This window comes from Leptidea sinapis, chromosome 9, assembly GCF_905404315.1.
Source record: "Leptidea sinapis chromosome 9, ilLepSina1.1, whole genome shotgun sequence".
NCBI classification, from domain to species: Eukaryota; Metazoa; Arthropoda; class Insecta; order Lepidoptera; family Pieridae; genus Leptidea; species Leptidea sinapis.
Genome location: NC_066273.1, coordinates 14,674,865 through 14,695,443, shown reverse-complemented (window position 1 = coordinate 14,695,443; position 20,579 = coordinate 14,674,865). Strand labels below are relative to the sequence as shown.

General features: G+C 38.0%; 1 pseudogene; it reads right to left on the bottom strand.

Moving 5' to 3' along the window:
• Nucleotides 1-9,518: 9,518 nt before the first annotated feature.
• Nucleotides 9,519-19,135, bottom strand: LOC126966112 (uncharacterized; annotated as a pseudogene).
• Between the last annotated feature and the right edge of the window lie 1,444 nt (nt 19,136-20,579).

Here is a 20,579-nt window from a genome sequence, read left to right as displayed (position 1 = left end):
TGGGCGAACTAACTTCACTGACATATTTCAAATGATTGCGAAACAGAAGTGACGGGCGGTGGAGCAGCATAGTCCTCGAATGGCCACCACGTACCGGAAGAAGACAAAGGCAATTTTAATCTAATATTTTCGTCAATACCGTACTCTTGAAATCAATGTCGTTTTGGAATTGGAAAAATTGGTCAAGATCACCGGAATACGTAGGCTGAAGGCAGCGCAGGACCGATAAGCGTAGAAATCTTTGGTGGAGGCCTATGTCCAGCAGTGGTCATCTTCTGGCCAAACACTTGGCCATACATGCTTACTCAATCGTTACTCCTTACTAATATTATAAATGCTTTGTTTGTTACTCTTTAACTAATCAACGCATCATCGTTAAATTTCGCAGACACGTTGTTAGAGGTACTGAAAACAGAACTGGGGTACTTTTTAAGGGAACACGATACGTATTTTAGGTCAGAACCACATAAAACAAATGACGGAAGGAAAGAGAAGAAGAAGATTTCTTATGAAAACAAGAAACCAAACAAACCTGCCAACACCAAAATAATACATACTATAACTTAACTATGAAAAAATAGCAAAAGTATAAATCGGTGGTACCTGCATGCGCTATAACGACTAACAGGACATAAGGTGCAAAATTAGATGAAATTCTTTATAAGTTCTTACCGAACTAGTGTACTTTAGTCTTCTATTGACGTCTACTCCTTTAGGTACGTGACGAGCGTGACGACTCATTCACTAATTGAAATCAAAATAGCTATTTACTGTAGACTCATATATCCTTGATATATGAGACTCACTTTCCACGCCATAATACATTTCTCCTTATATATTCATCATTCTCTCACCTAAGCCTTATCCGTCTCTACACGACCTCCACGTGCCCTAATGGAAGGCTAGCCACAGAGAAATCCGCCGCCCGAGCAAGAACACGTCTAGTTCGACCATGGCAACATGCGAGTGAACCGCTAGTCTGTCTGCGTTGTCAGACGTAGAAGACACCGCTAATACGCCGCGGTAATTAGACAATACAGTTTGTGGTCTGTGCTCAAAATACAAGAGGAGAATAGAGAAATATCCGGTAGGTCGTTCCTGTACTTTAATTCCCTTCTTAACACAAAGCCGCTCCGCCATCACGTGGTAATTGCCACAGCCCCAAGCACGCGCATACATTTTGATGTACACGATAAATACCATACAATACCTAATGCTTGCATACACAGGCCAAGCTCATTAACTTATTGTCCAGAAACTATGGTAAACATAGTATTATTTAATACCGGGTAACTTTTTATACCTACTACTCGGCTAAGTCGAGCTAGTAAGCTTAATATGTACCAATTACATACCTACATTGAGAAATTCGAAATAATTGTTAAAAAACGTTAAGGCGGTTTCTATAACATTTAGTAGCTTACGACATTTAAAAAAATTACACTTTATTATATATTAATTGTCCTATCAATATTCAGAACGAGATAATTCTTTATACATCTTACTTCAATAAACTTTACTTTTTGTATTTATCAATAATCTAAAAGGAATTAAATCAATTATTCAAATTCAAAAAGCCAAGGCGAGCAATTAGCAAAGTTCAGATATTTGCAATTCAAAGTGTTTCTAACACAGTCCTCTGTATAATTACGTTAAATAATTCATTATAATATATACTAATATTTAAATCACCTCTTTGTAATAACATTATTTTTTGTAATGAATAAACATTTTATACGCGAGTGTCACTAAATCCACATTTTTTTTAAATTTATCTCTCTGTTGGTTGTTTTTTAACTCAAGAACTGGTTGCACGATGATGACAGTCAATCATGTGATTGGCTGATAGATATGTGATAACGATTTTTCTGCCTGCGACTTTTCCGTTCCATAATCGCGCATCTTTGGGAAATCTTGAAAATATTGGGAAAACATTGACATTAAACACTAAAAACACTATGATACTCTATACGGCAGTACTACTTAGCTGCAGTACCATTCATGATAGCTACCTATTTATGTTCTATGTAATAATAATAAATAAAATATCTATTTATTTTCTCCTCACAAAGATCTTAAAGCTAAAACAGTACTGTAGTGTTACATTTTTTAACAGTTGACCCTGTATTACAGATCAACAGGAATATATTATATATTATTATTATAACGAACTATATACTAAGCAGGTTTGACAACGGAAAAATATTGATTTAAAATTACGGTTTGTACATACCTTTGTATATAATAGAAAAAACTGAGCTATTTTTATAAGATGACCTTATACTATGTAGGTACAGTTTTAGGAAGTCAACGCTAATGTCGTTGGAAGAGGAAGTGACGCGATAGAAAGAGAGGCAACTTCTAGGTGAATAAAAATGAAGGTTAGTAGGGCTGTGCGATATGAATTACACCTTATTGTATGACCGCAAGAATGTCAATGTCCCTTTTTCTTTAATTGATTTTGCGGAGTGAGTCTTCGTACGTGTACTATTATATATTCTTTGGTATAAGTTATATTTAGGGGATATAAACAAATTACAAAAAGGATTTGTTAAAACTATAGTTCCAAATTATTTTTAAGCAATTGCATAGCTTCTATCGCAGGCCTTGAGCGTGGACACCGAATCCAGAAAATCCGTAACGATATAACCTAACACTTACTTACTAGATATATATAGATATTTCGCCACGGTCATTACAGTTGCCGTGGAACAGCGGTTATCACGTATGCTTTTTGTGCATAAGGTCCCAGGTTCGAGCCTGGGGTTACGTCTTGATTTTTTGTAATTTAATTATTTTTATTATCACGTTTTTTTAATTTTTATTATTATGACAAGCATTTTTATTTAGTTTCACCTGTCCCGTTGTCTGTCTGTAGTCAAATCTTTCAAGTAAAATTTTACTCACTTCCCGTTTGCTTTTTTTTAAATTAATTTTATCAAACAAAAAATACTGCATAAATAAAATAAATAAATAATTATAATTGCATAAGTTGATAAAAAATGCTATGCAATAGCTTTACCGCGGCAGTCCCCGAGTGCCACACGTCTTTTTTTAAATACAAAGAGACGGACCTTGGATTGTTTAAACATTGCAAGGTTATAAATGTCTTTGATAAAGTTAAATCCCGTATATTGTCAGAAATAAATGAATCAAAATTTCTTCAAGCAATCCAGAGACAGACTGCCTGAGACAATTTACTGGAACAAACATTTAATTTAATTTACCTAAATCTACAAATATATATGATACTAGAGCAAGTAACTACGTCATTCTTCTATACTTAAACGAGAGTCCCGTAGAAATTCAAAAATTATATATTATCATCATCATCAATTTCGCAATCATTATATATAAAATCAAATTATATAGAAATAAAAATGAATATAAGTCAGCATTAAAAAAGTACATTGTACAAAATCCTTCATTAATATAATTCCTTCATTAATATTAATTTAGACAACTAATTTGTAATTGTTAGCGCTTAAGACTTGCATCGACATTTTGGCTCCTTCTAATGTCCAAGTTGCGTCAGTTGGTGCTGGTGCTGCTGCTTCGAGTGCCGAAGACGGCAAGCGTCGCAAATATGTTGGTCTCTCAGTAAGTCATACATATTTGTGCCGTTTGGTGTCGAGACACTTGGCCCATGGGGCCCACAGGCGCAGAGAATGTTCAAAATACTTTCTTCGCGCCTCAATAAGGCTACTGGAAACCCAAGCGCTGGCAGCTATCTCGGTCAACGGATCAGCCCTGCTATCCAACGCGGAAATGCTGCCAGTATTCTTGGTATGCTTCCACGTAATGCTTGTTTTAATTTTATGTAGTCATGGTATTGTAAATATAGTTATAAGATTTGTTTTGTTTGAAGATTTTTTTATTTAACAGTACAAGTTCACTGAAACTTTGGGGCAGGAATACACAGATTTTTTTATATAAGAGGGCCAAACGGGCAAGAGGCTCACGTGATGTGGTGTGGTGAGGCAACCGCCCATGAAATTCGGCCGCTGGTATTAACCCGAATAACTCATCTGAGCACTCCCCGTGATAAATGTGGTAGAAGACACAGAGAGAACCCACATCTCTACGCAATGCTAAAGAAACAAGCCGATCGGAGATGACTTGATCGTCGATGATTCGAGCCGCTCTTCGTTGTATGCGGTCAAATGGAAAATACTATAGTACTGGGTATCGCCCGCCCAAAGGTAAGAGCAGTACTAATGCGAGCCTAAATTTGCGCCTTTTATAGTTGCATGCGGTGACTTGTAGTGAGATACTGTGTGGCCTTACAGAGTACACCAAGGTTTTGTGTGGTAATACAGCTACAGACAAACATGGAACATTCAGTTATTTACTAAATCGTCACCTTTTTGCTCTTAATAGTGATTTTCATTATTATAACACTAGAAATAAGGGATTGCTTGTAACTAGTAGGCTTCATAAGATACATAATAGCTTTAAGGGTAAATGTATACACTTCTATAATAAAGTCCAAGCCACTGTTCAGGCATTATCTATAAATAAATTTAAATGTTTTATAAAAAAAGGCTCTGCCGTAAGTCCTATTACTTCACTGCTGAATATCTAAATGATCAGACAGCCTGGGACTAGATTGTGATTATTTTATAGCGATAGAAATGACTGTACAATATTGTACATTTTTATTGAAAAGAGCGCAAAAAATGAATGCTGGGAGTTTCTTGAGCCGCTTCTTCTCTCTCAGAGCGCTGCCTGTACTCTCCCTGGGTCGTAAAAAGAATAGGGGAGTCCCAAGCCCATGGGTGTCGTAAGAGGCGACTAAGGGCTTTTTAGAAGTGGAATAGTCACGCTGCCGTCTTTTGACGTCAGCACAATCGGGCCAGACTCGTCCGGGTTAATTACCACACTCGCACAATACCGGCGTGAAGTAGCGGCCTAGTGTCGCTATGTTTCGCATAGGTTAGTGTCGAGGACCGGTGGCTATTCCCCCCCCCCCCTCTCCATCCGATTTTACCCCAGGAGGGTACCGGCTCTACCAGAGTCGGAGAATCCCTCCCCGAGCACTCTAGCTCGGGCCGCCCTTCGTATTCTGGGGAGGGCACAGAACCGCGCATGACCAAGGATAAACGAGGCAGTAACACCACGGCGCCCCACTCCACACTCAACGTGGACTTTTGCAATATCAGGGGAATTCACTCCAATTTAAACGCCATCCACCACCACCTTGAGACGGCGCAGCCGGCCTTGTGTTTCCTTACGGAAACGCAGATATCTCGACCTAGCGATACGTCATATTTAACGTACCCCGGGTACAAAATTGAGCACAATTTTTTGCCTCATTCCGGGGTATGTGTGTACGTTAGGGAGGATATCTGCTGTCGCCGTCTCGGCAATATTGAGGGTAGGGAACTGTCCAATCTCTGGCTCCGCGTAGATTTAGAGGACCGCATCCGCATCTATGCGTGAGTCTACAGGTCCCATAGTGGTAACGCAAAAACCGATCATCTCATGGGCTGCGTTCAAGCGGCAATTGACGACGTGCTTGCACAGATCCCCTCCGCTGAAATCGTAGTCTTGGGTGATTTCAACGGGCACAATGCCGAATGGCTTGGATCACGCACCACATACTACGCAGGGTGATTTGTCCATAATTTTGCATTGACGTATGGTCTGTCCCAATTGGTTGAGTCGCCAACGCGGCTCCAGGATGTGGATAGTCACATGCCGTCCTTATTGGATCTTTTGCTGACTACACATCCCGATGGTTACCAGGTCTTTGTTGACGCCCCTCTCGGAACGTCCGACCATTGCCTGGTCAGGAGTGTAGTGCCTATCCGACGCCAACGTCGCAGACTACCAGCGACGCGTTTGGCACTACAAGTCAGCATTGGGATAGGATGCGTTCGTTTTTTGCATCCTACCCTTGGGGCAGGGTTTGTTTCCCTTCGGATGATCCTAGTGCCTGCGCCGTTGCAGTAGCCGATGTGATACTGCAGGGCATGCATATTTTTATACCAAGCTCTGAAGTACCGATCGGAGGCAGATCACAGCCCTGGTTCGATGCGTCAGTCAAAGCAGCATCTGACTGCAAAAAACAGGCGTATCGAACTTGGGTTGCGGCGCTGGGCACAAAGGATCCGAACTGCATAGTTCTTAAGAGGAAATACAACCGTGCCTTCAGATTTTTTAAGCGGCAAATCGCCCGTGCAAAGTCAAAACCCGTCGTTAAAATCGGCGAGCAGCTTTCCAGTTACCCGGCTGGAACACGCAAGTTCTGGTCGTTGACAAAAGCTGCTCTTGGTAACTTCAGCCAGCCGTCCATGCCGCCGTTGCACATGAGGAATGAAACCCTGGCCCATACGGCAAAAGAGAAAGCCGATCTCTTGTGCGCTCTTTTCGCCTCTAACTCGAGTCTTGACGACATCGGAAAAACACCGCCGACCATCCCGCGGTGTCAGAGCTCTATGCCTGAAGTACAGTTGAGACAGAATACTGTTAGGCGAGCTCTGATTTTGTTGGACGTCAGGAAGTCGAGCGGGCCGGATGGCATTTCTCCAATCGTGCTTAGAACGTGTGCCCTTGAGTTGACGCCCGGCTAACGCGTTTATTCCGGCACTCTTATTCAAAAGGCATAGTCTCTGATTCATGGAAGTCAGCCCTTGTCCATCCGATCCAAAAAAAGGAGACAGTTCGGATCCGACAAACTACAGGCCTATTGCTATTACCTCCCTGCTCTCCAAACTCATGGAGAGCATAATTAGCCGTCAGCTCTTGGTATACCTAGAGGGCCACCAGTTTATCAACGACCGACAATACGGGTTGTGATCGTGTATTGCACAAGGCGCTCCTCTCAAAACGTCCATCATTTGGGCTTCCCGAGAGCTTGTGCAAGTGGACCTCCAGCTTCCTCTCTGGGCGCAGCATACAGGTCGTTGTCGACGGATATTGCTCGAATCCGAAGCCCGTGAATGCTGGAGTGCCCTAAGGCTGTGTGCTACCTCCCACGCTGTTTCTTCTGCATATCAATGATATGTTGGACACCTCCAACATTCATTGCTATGAAGACGACAGCACTGGTGATGCCGTATACACGGGCCATGCAGGTCTCTCTCGGGAAAACGTCGATCAGTGCCGGGAGAAATTTGTGTCTTCTATCGAGTCCTCTCTCGAGAAGGTCGCGGAATGGGGTAAATTGAACCTTGTCCAATTTAACCCCCAGAAGACTCAAGTTTGCGCGTTTACCACTTAAAAAACCCCATTTGTCGTATAACCGCTCTTCGATAACACTTCCCTTAAAGCCTCGCCTAGTATCGGAATACTGGGTCTCGAAATCTCGAGCGATAGCCAATTTCGTGGTCATCTGGAGGGCAAAGCCAAATTGGCTTCAAAGAAACTGGGCGTCATTAATAGAGCACGGCAATACTTCAAGCCGGCCCACATACTAGCGCTCTACAAAGCGCAGGTCTGGCCACACATAGAGTATTGCTGTCATCTCTCGTCTGGCGCACCCCAGTATCAGCTCGATCCATTTGACCGCGTGCAACGCAGAGCAGCTCGAATTGTCGGGGACCCAGTGCTCTGTGAACGGCTGGATCACTTGGCGTTGCGTAGAGACGTCGCTTCATTGTGTGTCTTCTACCGCATTTATCACGGGGAGTGTTCCGAAGAGCTGTTTAACCTGATTCCTGCAGCCGAATTCCACCTTCGTACGACACGCCACAAGTTAGGATATCATCCCCACCATCTGGGTGTGTGGCGGTCCTCCACAGTGCGGTATTCAAGGAGCTTTCTTCTACGTACTACAAAGCTGTGGAATGAACTTCCTTGTGCGGTGTTTCCGGGACGATACGACATGGGTACCTTCAAAAAAAGCGCTTACACCTTCCTTAAAGGCCGGCAACGCTCCTGTGATTCCTCTGGTGTTGCAAGAGATTGTGGGCGGCGGTGATCACTTAACAACAGGTGACCCGTACGCTCGTTTGTCCTCCTATTCCATAGTAAAAAAATAAAAAAAAAGAGCGCCATTTGTTTCCGAAGCGGTAGTAGTATCTAGTAGTTATTAGAAATGACATCAAAAAGAATTCTAAAGGAATCAATTTTGAGAAAATAAATGCCTTTTATGCCTTTATGCGTTTTTATAGAATCATTTGGAGCAAAATTTTAAGAATTTAACATCATGTTGCTTCTCAATATATTTTTGATAATATAATGTATGTGCATAGGCACAAAAATGAATTTTCTAGAAACTGTCATAATTATAATCTTAACACTAGGAACAGACAAAAACTTATAATGCCTACTACTCGGCTAAGTCGAGTTAGTAAGTCTTTTGTGGGGCGATGTATATGGTTTTACAACAAGATCCCAGAAAATGTTCAAAACAAAAGTGTATCGGTATTCAAAAGAATTGTTAAGAAGCGTGGTAAAGGTTACTATAATATAAGTGACTTTCTTAATGATGCCACAGATTGGAAATGAAGCGAACGCCCTTAGGCTATTAAATAATAAGTTTAATTCTACTTGTAATTGTTATTGATCTTGATGAAAAGAAAAAGCCCGTTGAGTTTGTTGCGCCCATTCTTCTCAGATCTGAGGCATTCCTTTTGGAATGGGTGGTATTTTTGTCTTTCAATAAGTGATATCAAATTCTATCTTGGAAAATAATATTTGAATTTGAATATGTACAATGTGTCCCAGGATGTAGTAATAAAACTTTGGGAGTAGTAACTATAATCTATTTCAGCGACTAAAATACCCCATATAGGGGGTCAATTCCAAAACCCTACCAGTCTGCAGCCACTTTTTTTATCTTAGCAAAATGCACCTTAATTTGTAAAACAACAGCGGATTAAGTTCTACAAGGGAAGCTCATCTTGCTTTTCATATTTCATCAGTCGAATGTCAGGTCTGAACGTTTGAGTATCCTTGAAAGATGTGGAGATTTTTTTTTTACTTTTTTGACTTACTCGTGGAAGGCATTGACTATTCGACATTTGAGAATGTGACCATGTCTTATTTCATACGAAATGTCATGTCTTATTTCTGTTCATACGAAATTTTTCCGTTTTCTCATGACAAGTTACCGTCATACGAGTAAGGATATTTCTTGAATTTACACTTAAAAATACTCATTGAACTAGGGTCTCCCTGAGGCGATCTCATGAAATATTGTCTGAACATAAAAGTATGGATCGTATGGCGAATATAAAATTGTTTCCATCAACATACCGCTTAATATCAAGTATTTATTACAAGTACGTGAGTGATGGCGGTCAACCCATTTGCGTCCCTCTTTCGGATGCGAAACACATTTTCCGCACTTCAAATAAACGTTTAGAATTTCCATGTTCATGACAGGGCCGTATTTAGCAATATTTTTTATAAATGTGGATAATATTAAGTGTAGCATATAATCATAATTTTCAAGTATCAGGTTTTAATTTTGTTCAGTATCGCACACTGAACTTTAAAAATGTTGTACTAGTAATTATTGTTAGACGTGCTACTGTTTGAATAAATAATGAAATAACAAATATTAAATATTAACCCTTAACTGGTATTGGGATCCAAACGGACTTCAACGGCTCCTGTTTATAACAATTTTTTTAAGTCTTACTTACTTACACTCGGGCACATAATATGTTATCTTATTACGTCGTCGGGTTAAGCGGGTGACGACAAACAAAGGTATATAAACTTGTAGGTCAAAAATGATACAGGATAATACACTCTGTATTTTATGATAAAGGTTATTTCATATATTTTATCGCCAGTTGCCAGTGGGAGGCTGCTTTGCACAGGATGCCGGCTAGATTATGGGTACCACAACGGCGCCTATTTCTGCAAGGAAGCAGTAATGTGTAAGCAATAATGTGTTTCGGTCTGAAGGGCGCCGTAGCTAATGAAATTATTGGGCAAATGAGACTTAACGTGACGAGCGCAATTGTAGTGCCGCTCAGAATTTTTGGGTTTATCAAGATTACTGAGCGGCACTGCATTGTAATGGGTAGGGTGTATCAATTACCATCAGCTGAGCGTACTGCTCGTCTCGTCCTTTATTTTCATAAAAAAAAAGGTTTTTCAGTGAATAATGATCTTTTTGTCAAGAAAGTGAAATTTCGAATATATTAGTTCTGTCTTTTCATCGCACGTATTTTAAATGATTTCTGAATCTATTTATATATTATATCGTCTCATCTTTTATAATTATAATAATTTTGATCATAAAATATTTCAATAAATAAATGCAAAGAGCGTCCACGTTTGTCAGTCCGTCCCTGTGTATTGTTCCAGTGACATATAGCTCAGCGAAGTGCTCCACGTTTTGTTACGAGAGATCATTGACTTTGCTTTGTGACAAATATCTTGTATATTTCATAAAGAGATCAAAGCTGCTCTTTTCTTGTTTCCATACATTCGAATACTTGGATTCGATTTAGTTTTAAGTGGTTCTTTTACGTTTACGATGCCTGTTATTGTTCCTAAGAATTCTTTTACCGGTTTTATAGGATTTCCAGAACAAAAAGGGGATTTTATAAACACATTGGCGAGATTAAATTTCAAGTTGTTACTAGTACACCTTACCGTCGCTAGATTGCAGATGTGGTATTTTTACATAGTAAACACCGCATACTTGTCCGAATTTAAGTTAGTCAAACATTTCTGCTACAAGAAATTTTATAATCAAGCTGAACTTCCTCTATAGCAGATAATATGTGAAAGTATATAAAATATTAGCATAAATACCCTATTCTAGTGGATTAGTTGGCTACCTGTCTAAGCCTATGAGGTTACGTTCAAGTCTGGGACGTCGCTAATCCTAACGCCTTGAGCATAGTGGCAGACAGATTTATTTAAAAGTCATTACTAAGTAAAACATGTTGGGCACTTAAAAATACGACTTATAGCTATTCTCGCTATAAGAATCTCGAAGAAATCCACCGACCATAGCAAAAGCCGTACTGTCGATCGTTGATAAACTGGTGACCTTCTAGGTATACCGAGAGGTGGCGGTTAATTATGCTCTCCATGATTTTGGAGAGCAGGCAGGCAATAGCAACAGGCCTATAACTACAGGCAAACTTGTCGGAACCGAACTGTCTCGTTTTTTTGGATCGGATGGATAAGGGCCGAACAGTTTATTGCCTGAACTTCAGGCATAGAGCTCTGACACCGCGGGATGGTTGGCGGTGTTTTTCCGTTGTCGTCAAGAGTTCAGTTGGAGGCAAAAAGAGCGCACAGGGGATCGGCTTTCTATTTTGATGTTTGGGCCAGGGTGTCATTCCTCATGTACAACGGTGGCAGGGGCAGCAGCTTTCGACAACGACCAGAACTTGCCAGTTCCACTCGGGTAACTGGAAAGCTTCTCGCCGATTTTGACGATGTGCTTCGATTACATACGGGCGATTTGCCGCTTAAAGAATCTGGAGGCACGGTCATATTTCCTAATTAGAACTTTGCAGTTCGGATCCTATAAGCCCAGCGCCGCAACCCAAGTTCAATATGCCTGTTTTATGCAGTCAGATGCTGCTTTAACTGGCGCTTCGAAGCAGGGCGGTGATCTGCCACCGATTGGTACTACAGAGCTTGGTATAAAAATATCCATGCCCTGTAGTATCACATTGGCGACTGCAACGGTGCAGGCACTGGAATCATCCAAAGAGAAACAAACCTTGCCCCAAGGGTAGGATGCAAAAAAGGAACGCATCCTATCCCAATCTGCTGACTTGGTATTACCAATCGCGACGGGTCGCTGGTGGTTTGCGAAGTGGGCGTTGGTTGGGCACTACACTCCTAACTTGGCAATGGTCAGACGTTCCGAGAGGACCATCGACAGAGACCTGGTAACTATCGGCATGTGTAGTTAGCAGAAAATCTAATAAGGATCGCTATCCACATCCGGGAGTCGCGTAAGTGTCTCAACCAATTGGGACAGACCATACACCAATGCAAAATTATGCCAAGATTTGTATGACACTTTGTGTCAGTGTACGTGAATTTCTCAAAATAAAGGCTTTTTCTAAGTAAAATTTTTATCGACGCTTTCACAGCTATCATTTTCTGTATAGACGTAAAAATCATCTAAGTAATCTAGCATTGCATTGTGTGGTTTTATGAAACCACGTTGCAAATGAAACATTGTTTCTGATAATTACATATTAATATCAGCATAATGACCAATAAAAAAAAAACAAATGCTTTATATTCCTATTAAAAATGTAATTATAATGTGATAAAAACCCACTAATTATTCCTTTTAAATTTACGTGTAATAAAAAATTAAACGTCAAATTCCAATAATGTTAAGCTATGCTTAAGTTGTTTGCCCTAAATCAAGCTTGAGCATTAAATATTAAAATATAATCCGTCGCCGTAAACGCGCTAATAATTTATCGCCGACCGATATAGGATGGAGGTATGAAATACAGAGGACCTCACGGGCGCGCCAAGCGGTAGGGAAACGCCGTTAATCTCGCTATGAGCGTAGGTCAGATGAGTTGACACAACAATTTTAGCTAGCCTGATTTATTTTTGGCTCTCATTTTTGTCCCGATAAGTTCTCCCTTGGGAGAACAGTTGGCTGTTAAATATGATTGTTCTAAATGTGAATGAGATGACAATTTTGTCTTTTGTTTTTCATAGCTAATATTGTACCGTTTGATTTCAGAAAAAGAAATTCATTGAGATGTAATTTTGTAAAAAAAATCATTAAATATTAAAAAAATATTACTTACAAAAACAAACATACTCAAACTGAAAATTATTGAATGTTACTGACTCGAAACAATATAAAACGCCAATTACTAACAAAAGTGTAGAGTGCAATTTCATGGTTGTTACTTGTAGCAAAAGCAATTTCATTAGTCTTAACTACCTACATATTATGCTTTAGAGTTCCTGTCTACATAAAATTCTAAAATTTTTGTGAAATACCTAATGCTTTCCCAATTTCTATACGAATTTGTAAAATATCGCGATGGATGCTATAGTTTTTATATAGTAGCTGAACCTTGATCACTATAAATCTCTTACTATATAAATATGTTGATTCTGTTTTTCTTTTCTTTGTGCTTGTAATAATCTATATCGACGGTGGAAAAGCAAAATTTACTAAGCGACATGGAGGTAACTTTACAGGAGAGCAAAGAAATTCGTGATATCAGAAAATAATTAATAAAAAATATCAGTTTATTGGATTAACTTGATTTCAACGAAATATGATTGCTTATAATACCTTTTATTATCTTCATTGAACAGATGTACGTAATGTTGTGTTTTAAACGAGTTAGTGTCGCTTAGTAAATTTTGAACAAAAATGAGAAACCGGAAAAAATTACCAACCGTCAAGAAACAAATTACTAAATGCAGGAAATAAATAGTTTATACTTCTTTTTGTATTTTTTTAGTCCGGTAAAAAATCCTAAGCCTGAATCCAATGTTTTCATGATCTGGGCAAAATTGGTCAAACACCTTCCAATAAGTTGTTAACAACAGGATAAATTTAACCAAGTAACAATATGTTTGTAGGTGTTGACTGAAATATTTTAATTTGGGGCTCGAAAAAAATTAGTAAATAAAGCTTAAATTAAGACAAAATAAAGAAAACATTTAAAAATCGACTCACTTTTATTTTGTAACATAAATAATGTCTTTCGTAATAGTTTTAACAAAACAATAATGATAAAAAATCCCTTTCTTTAATTGTTGGAAACAAATGGAAAGACAAAATCAATCTGTCAATATTATTAAAAAAAGACAAAACCTTAACTACTAAAATCCAAAATCAAAACTTAGTTTCGTTTTTACAACCAGCCATATATAGGCTTTTTCTACCTATCTAGATTTTACCGAAGATTTATAAATCAATTAGACTAAAATGCTAAAAAAGAAATCTATGTACGTAGTAGATTTAGTAATTAGGCTATCCAATTCCTTTACCTCTTCCATTAATGCAAGATCTTCGCTTCATAGCTGTAAATATAAAAAAAATACAAAAGACTTTTAAAATCCAATAGAAAATAATTTTAATAACCTAGCTCATGTAAGTAAGTGTAAAATTTACTATTACATTATTCATTATCTATAAACTTAGTTACATCGAAAGGTGAAAAAAATATTTTAATGAAATTTACTTACTTTAGAAAGCAGTCTGACCGGCGTGCAGACACACGGGATAACCAAGTGACGGTGCGTCGCGTCCTGAATGTGTTTTTGTTCCTAACAGCCCGATAAAGCTCATACCGCGAAGATACTAAACGACAACGTATCCCTTACAAATCTGACAACCGCCGTATTCATATAAAAATCAAATCACGTGACATATACATAAGCGACAAAAATGTTTATAAAGTAGGCAGGTCATGTTTTACCAAGCGACATACTACCAAATTGAATTTATTCAAGAAAAAATTACTAAACGACATATTTTAAATAGTGAGAAAGTGCAATTATTGACTAACCGCCAAATTACAATAACTTACGGTATGGTAAAAAAATCTAAGTCACAAAAATAAAAATTAAGCAAGAGGGCAAAAATGTCTTAGTGTGTTTAATTAATTTTTTGGGTTCGAGTAAAAAAATCTAAAAGCCAAAGTACTAAAAATAAAAATCAGGGAAAATTTACTATGTACAATATCTTATATTGGAAAATTGTCTATGTGGCATTTTTTATAAAAAGGTTAGAAAGTTGTCGTTTAGTCGCGTAATTTTTTTCTTAACTATAGAAGGTAGAGATTTAAGATTAAAAACGTTTTGTTGCAAATTTTATAGGCTTTAATTCTTAGAAACTAAAATTATACATTAGTAACATTTTTAACTTAAAAAAGATAAAACAATGAAAATAGACATTTTTAGTTTAGTGTAAAAAAATTCAACTAAAATGTATTACATGTTATTTAATTTTTAATATTGCCTCCTCGAGCTCTGATTACAGCTTCGAGCTTCAGCCCATACATGTACAGTGCTTCCACCGTATTGGACTCTTTCTGAGATGCAGGCTTGAAGGTATCGCTCACCAGGTCGCCTGTAAACACTTCGCCTTCCATCAGAAGTGTAAAGGGAGAATCGAGACTAATCTGCAAACAAAGTTCTTGACCATTCTTCTTCATCCCACTGCATGTGTTCACGGGCGTATCGCAGTCTCGCTACTCAATGCTGTCTCTCGAGTTTTGGGCCACTCGCTGGTCTTCGGGGTTTCAAATTTGCTTGAGCAAGTCTTCTTCTCACTGTACTGTCACTAATGTAGTCCCTCCGGGTCTGAAATAGCTGTTGCTGGACTTCAACTGCATTTTGGTGGCGATTTCTTAACACAGTGGAAATAGTATAACGATCTTCTCGGGCACTGGTACACCTGGGTTTGCCATTACAAGGTCTCCTCATATGGTGTCCAGTCTCTTCGTACCTTCGCTTTACCTTCTGGCCCATTCGTACCGTCACACCCACCATTCTTGCAGTGCGACGCATACTGATGCCTAGTTCCAGAAAAGCCATGATCCTAGCACATTCTTCAACTGAAAGAGGCATGATAAATAAATGTTATGTGCTTTTTAGCATAAATTTTTAAAACAAGACCCATCGATCTTGAAAAAAATTTAAAACAGAAAGAAAAATGTGAATGGTAAAATTGTAATTCGGAAACGTCCACTTTGAAAAAGGAATGGTTTTGTTTTGGAAGTTTTTTTTCAGCCAATTCTTAAAAGAAGGTTACCGACTATAAAGTTTTTATGTACAAAATTAAATTCTCTTTGGAGTCCTTTTTATTTCGAAAGTATACCTTGTGAACTTAAAACGTTATCCCAATTTTAAAAGTGTGATACTTACTTTTGAAGGCCAGTGTATTATATAAAAATGAATTGCTGTTCTTTAGTCTCGCTAAAACTCAATAACGGCTGGACCGATTTGGCTAATTTTGGTCTTGAATTATTTGTGGAAGTCCAGTGAAGGTTTAAAAGGTGAATAAATAGGAAAATGCTGCTAAATTAAATAAAAACAATAAATTTGTTTTTCCTTTGATGTGTCCATACATAATTTCTATGAGAGAATTTATTGACGCACGGTTTGACAGTTCTGCTCTGAAACAATGTCATTACGACAGCAGGGTGCATATTTTACGAAGTAATTTTTGATGTTATGATATATTATTGACAAATTCATATAAAAAATTATTTTATTTATTAAAATATACAGAACAACGTCTGTCAGGTCAGCTTGTTTGTGATAAATATAAGAAGGTTCAAATAATTATTATTTAATTGATGAATGTAAAAAATTTTGAAAAAGAAATTTTTATTAATAAAATTATATTAAATGAACTTTTAGGCCGGTTTCAGTGCTATACCGAGCAAGATACGTTCTGACGATACGTACTAGCCGACCGTCAGTTTGTATCATTCAGTGCTCTCCTGACAAACAAACTGACCTGGCTGGTACAGTCGTACACGAAATGGACGCAAATTTCGAATAGTTTAATTACTGTTTATTATCTTCGTAGACGTTTTAGGAACAGAAGTCGTTCTTATTATATCAAGTTCACCCAATCGTCGCTAAAAGAGCATAACAACAATTACATTTACTATTTTATATTCACTATTTCGCTAAGGAAAAGATTTTTTTTTAATTACTTACTTCAGAATGCCGATCAAAAGTATTGATGAATTATAGGCAAAATTACAAGGCAACTTGAAACATCAAAACTTATTTCGAGCTCATGGTTATCCTGAAGTGCTTTGCTAAGTCGAATTTTGGTGATTAAACGGTGTCGATATATTTGTTCATGTTCAGTACTAAATCACTTTTACGACGTACGGTCGGTCCACCGAACGGTACAGCACTGAACGCGTTCATGAAATTCATATATTTCCTAGCGCGTCGGTCGACTGACGGCACGCATGCGGACGCGCTTGACCGACGGTCGTCGTACGCAGTGCGTAGCAATATACGCATGCGTACGGTCGGTCCAGTACTGTACGATTAATGAATTTTCATATAAATGACAAGCGCGACTGACGTACGCACCGACGGTCGGTGGAGCACTGAAACCGGGCTTAGATTTAGATAATTGCGATTCGGGTCGGTAGTGTATTGGCTCCATACCAGAACCCTGTCCAAAATCATGTGAAGACGTCTGTGGACTACTTATTCCAAAGCCCCATCTAGCAGCTGTAGAATATCCATGTGACGATTGCGTATTTGAGGATGCTGCACCACTTAGATATCCTTGATGGCCTTAATCCCATTGGTTTGTTGATGTAGGTATATACTGAGAACACTGTCTTTGTTGAATCATTTTAATTATTGAAATTACTTGAAATTGAAACTCTATCATATTTTCATCATTGAACTTGTCAACTGTTTCAGTAATTCTTCGAAAAAAGTTCATACTACGGCTTTTCTCTGTCTCATCTCGTTCTGTAGAATCCATAAATTTCATGAACCTAATGTCAACTTCACTTGGTTCATTTTTATTCTTTTTTAATTTTTTAGCCCTCTGTGTCTCACTCCTTTCACTATTTCCCAATCTTGATTCATTCGGATCTGCACTATCATTATTGAGGCTAGAATCATAAACTTGTTCAGACATGTTAGAATCGTTCTTGCGATGCTCAAAAATTTTTTTTAGGAACATCATTTCATCATAAAATATGTATTTTCTTATTTTTTTTGCTCCAGAGCCAGACTTACATTCATTAATTTTTTTGTCATATTTTATCCAACTATCTTTCATATTCGTCCACTTCTTCATCACCATTTGCCCTGAAAATAAATAATATAGTAATACTCAAGTACGGTGATGCCAAGAGTTAATTATTACTTAGACCGGTATGTGTGTACTGTGTATGTATGTATGGATGTGTCTGTGTGTATATGTAATAAAAGTGCATATAATTAATATTTAACCCTCATTAAAAAAAAATACAAATAATTATATGGGTATCATGTATTAAATACATTACAATATATATTTAATTATTTACACAATAAATATTCTATAGTTTTTCAGATGAGAGTAATTTATATCTGTACTAATGAGGTTTTGTTTTATATTTCAGGTATCTAGCAACAGGGGATACCTTTACTGACCTACACTACAGCTATAGAATTGGAATAAAAACCATAAGTTGCATCGTACGTGAAGTATGCCACTACATATGGTTAGAACTCTATAAAGAATATATGAAAATGCCATCTAAAGAAGACTGGCTACAAATTGCTAGCAAATTTCACGAATCTTCCAACTTTCCGCTGTGCTTAGGGGCGGTCGATGGAAAGCACATCAAACTTATTGAGCCAATCGACAGTGGCTCAATGTTTTTAAACTACACACATTTTTTTCTATAGTTTTGATGGCTGTAGCAGATAGCGATTACAACTTTATATTTGTTGACGTTGGCGCCTACGGAAAGGAGTGTGATTCCAGTGTTTTTAAAGAAACACCATTTTGGAAAATTTAACAAACAACAGATTAAACCTACCCAATGCAACACGTTTGCCTGGAACTGATTATGATTTGCCATTTGTGTTCGTTGGAGACGAAGCCTTTGCTTTGCATCACCACATACTTCGTCCATTTGGAGGTCATCATCTCGATCAATTAAAACGAACTTTTAACTATAGACTCACAAGAGCACAAAGATTTGTTGAATGTGCGTTTGGAATTTTATCCAATAAATGGCGCATTTTTCACCGGCCATTGAATGTGTCTATCGATTTGGCAGTTGATATTGTGAAAACCTGTTGTGTTTTGCAAAATTTTATACATAAGCAGGAAAACTTTCAGTTTTATAATGCGAGTGAAAATGAGTCCACCCTTGAATTTTCATTTCAGAATCGGAACTAACACAGTTACCTATGACGAATGCAGTTCGCGGAAGTTTGGCGGCTAATGAAGTTCGCAACAGATTTGCACAATATTTTATGTCTAACGAAGGTCGCCTCTCTTATCAAAACAACTATGCATAAGTAAAAAGTTAATTCAATAATTATCTGTAACTTACCAAACTTGTTTTTTTCATCACCACTTAAATCTTCAAATGTGGGCTGTAAATGAATAAATACATCTTTCCAGGAATCATATTTAAGCCTCTTATTTTTATAATCATCGACGATCTTATCCCATATAATAGGCCTTTCTTGAATCAATGTATTCTTGATTTATGCTCATTTTATTACAAAATCGGGAATCAGCGTATGTAAACCGTCACGAATCCGTGCAAACGTCCGGCGCCGTCGACACGCTCCCATAGACTGCCATACAACACTGATGAAAATCGCGCCGTGCGTAGACGCGGCGCGCCGAGGGGCAGGCACGGCGCACACGGCCGCGGCGCCGTGCCGTGGCGCCACCGTGCGCGTATACAAGTTTTCATAGTAACCCATACAACACTGACGACCGTGCTTACACGCGGCGAATTAGCCGTACATTTTCACGGCGGTAAACCGTGCGTGTACAAGAGGCCTTAAGCTAAATATTCCGAGGATAAATATAAATTTCTCGTGTCCCAGTTTTTGTTACCAAACTTCCCCGAAACAGCAAAACCAATGTGTTTAATTTGTGTGTATATTGGGTAGGTCTAAGAATCGGACAACATCTATTTTTCATACCTCTAATAAGGGTACACTCCTAAATATTTTTTTTATATTTTTTTTTTATTATGATTCAGCATTAAAAAACACACACAATTTCAAATTTTCACCCGTCTACGGTCAACACCTATTTTTGTATAGCGATTTTAATATTCCAATAATAATATTCCATCCACAGATACGCAATAGGGTTGAAAGATGGCCATAAAATATAATAATTATTGTAGTACGATAAATATATCGTATATTTGGTAGGTCTGAGAATCGGTCCATCTCTTCTTAAGACATACCCAACAATTTTAATTATTGAATTTTATTTATTACTTTATATGGCAATATAACGTTTGCTGGGTTAGCTAGTACATCTAATATATAAAATTCTCGTGTCACGGTGTGCGGGACCGAACTCCTCCGAAACGGCTTAACCGATTCACATCAAATTTTGCGTGCATATTGGGTAGGTCTGAGAATCGGACAACATCTATTTTTCATCCCCCTAAATGTTAAGGTGTCGTCCACACGATTTTTTTTTTTGACATTTTTTTTAAATTTGTTTGATTATGAGTCAGCATTAAAAAATACATACAACATCAAATTTTCACCCATCTACGATCAACAGTTACTTTTGTATCGCGATTTTAACATCGGAAATATAACGTTTGCTGGGTCAGCTAGTATAACTATATATAAAGTTTACTCTAAACAAAGAGAACACTGAAGCCTGTATAACCTCAAAATCAACTTTAGCTTGGAACATCTCCTGTCTTTATTGAATGTGGAGTAGCTTTACGTGGCTTATCCGAGAGCTTAGCCGACGTGTCTCCTCTCGTACAATACCTATTTAGTGCGGCGTCGGTCCACTCTTGTTTATACTATATCTACGACTACTGGACTTTGGTTAACGCTTCATTTACTTCGATAGTTTATGTAGCTTTGAATATTAGTGTTTTCCGATATAGGGTGAGTCAATTTAATATTCAAGATTGTATAGTTTTGCTATTTCATTTCCACGAAATGTTGAC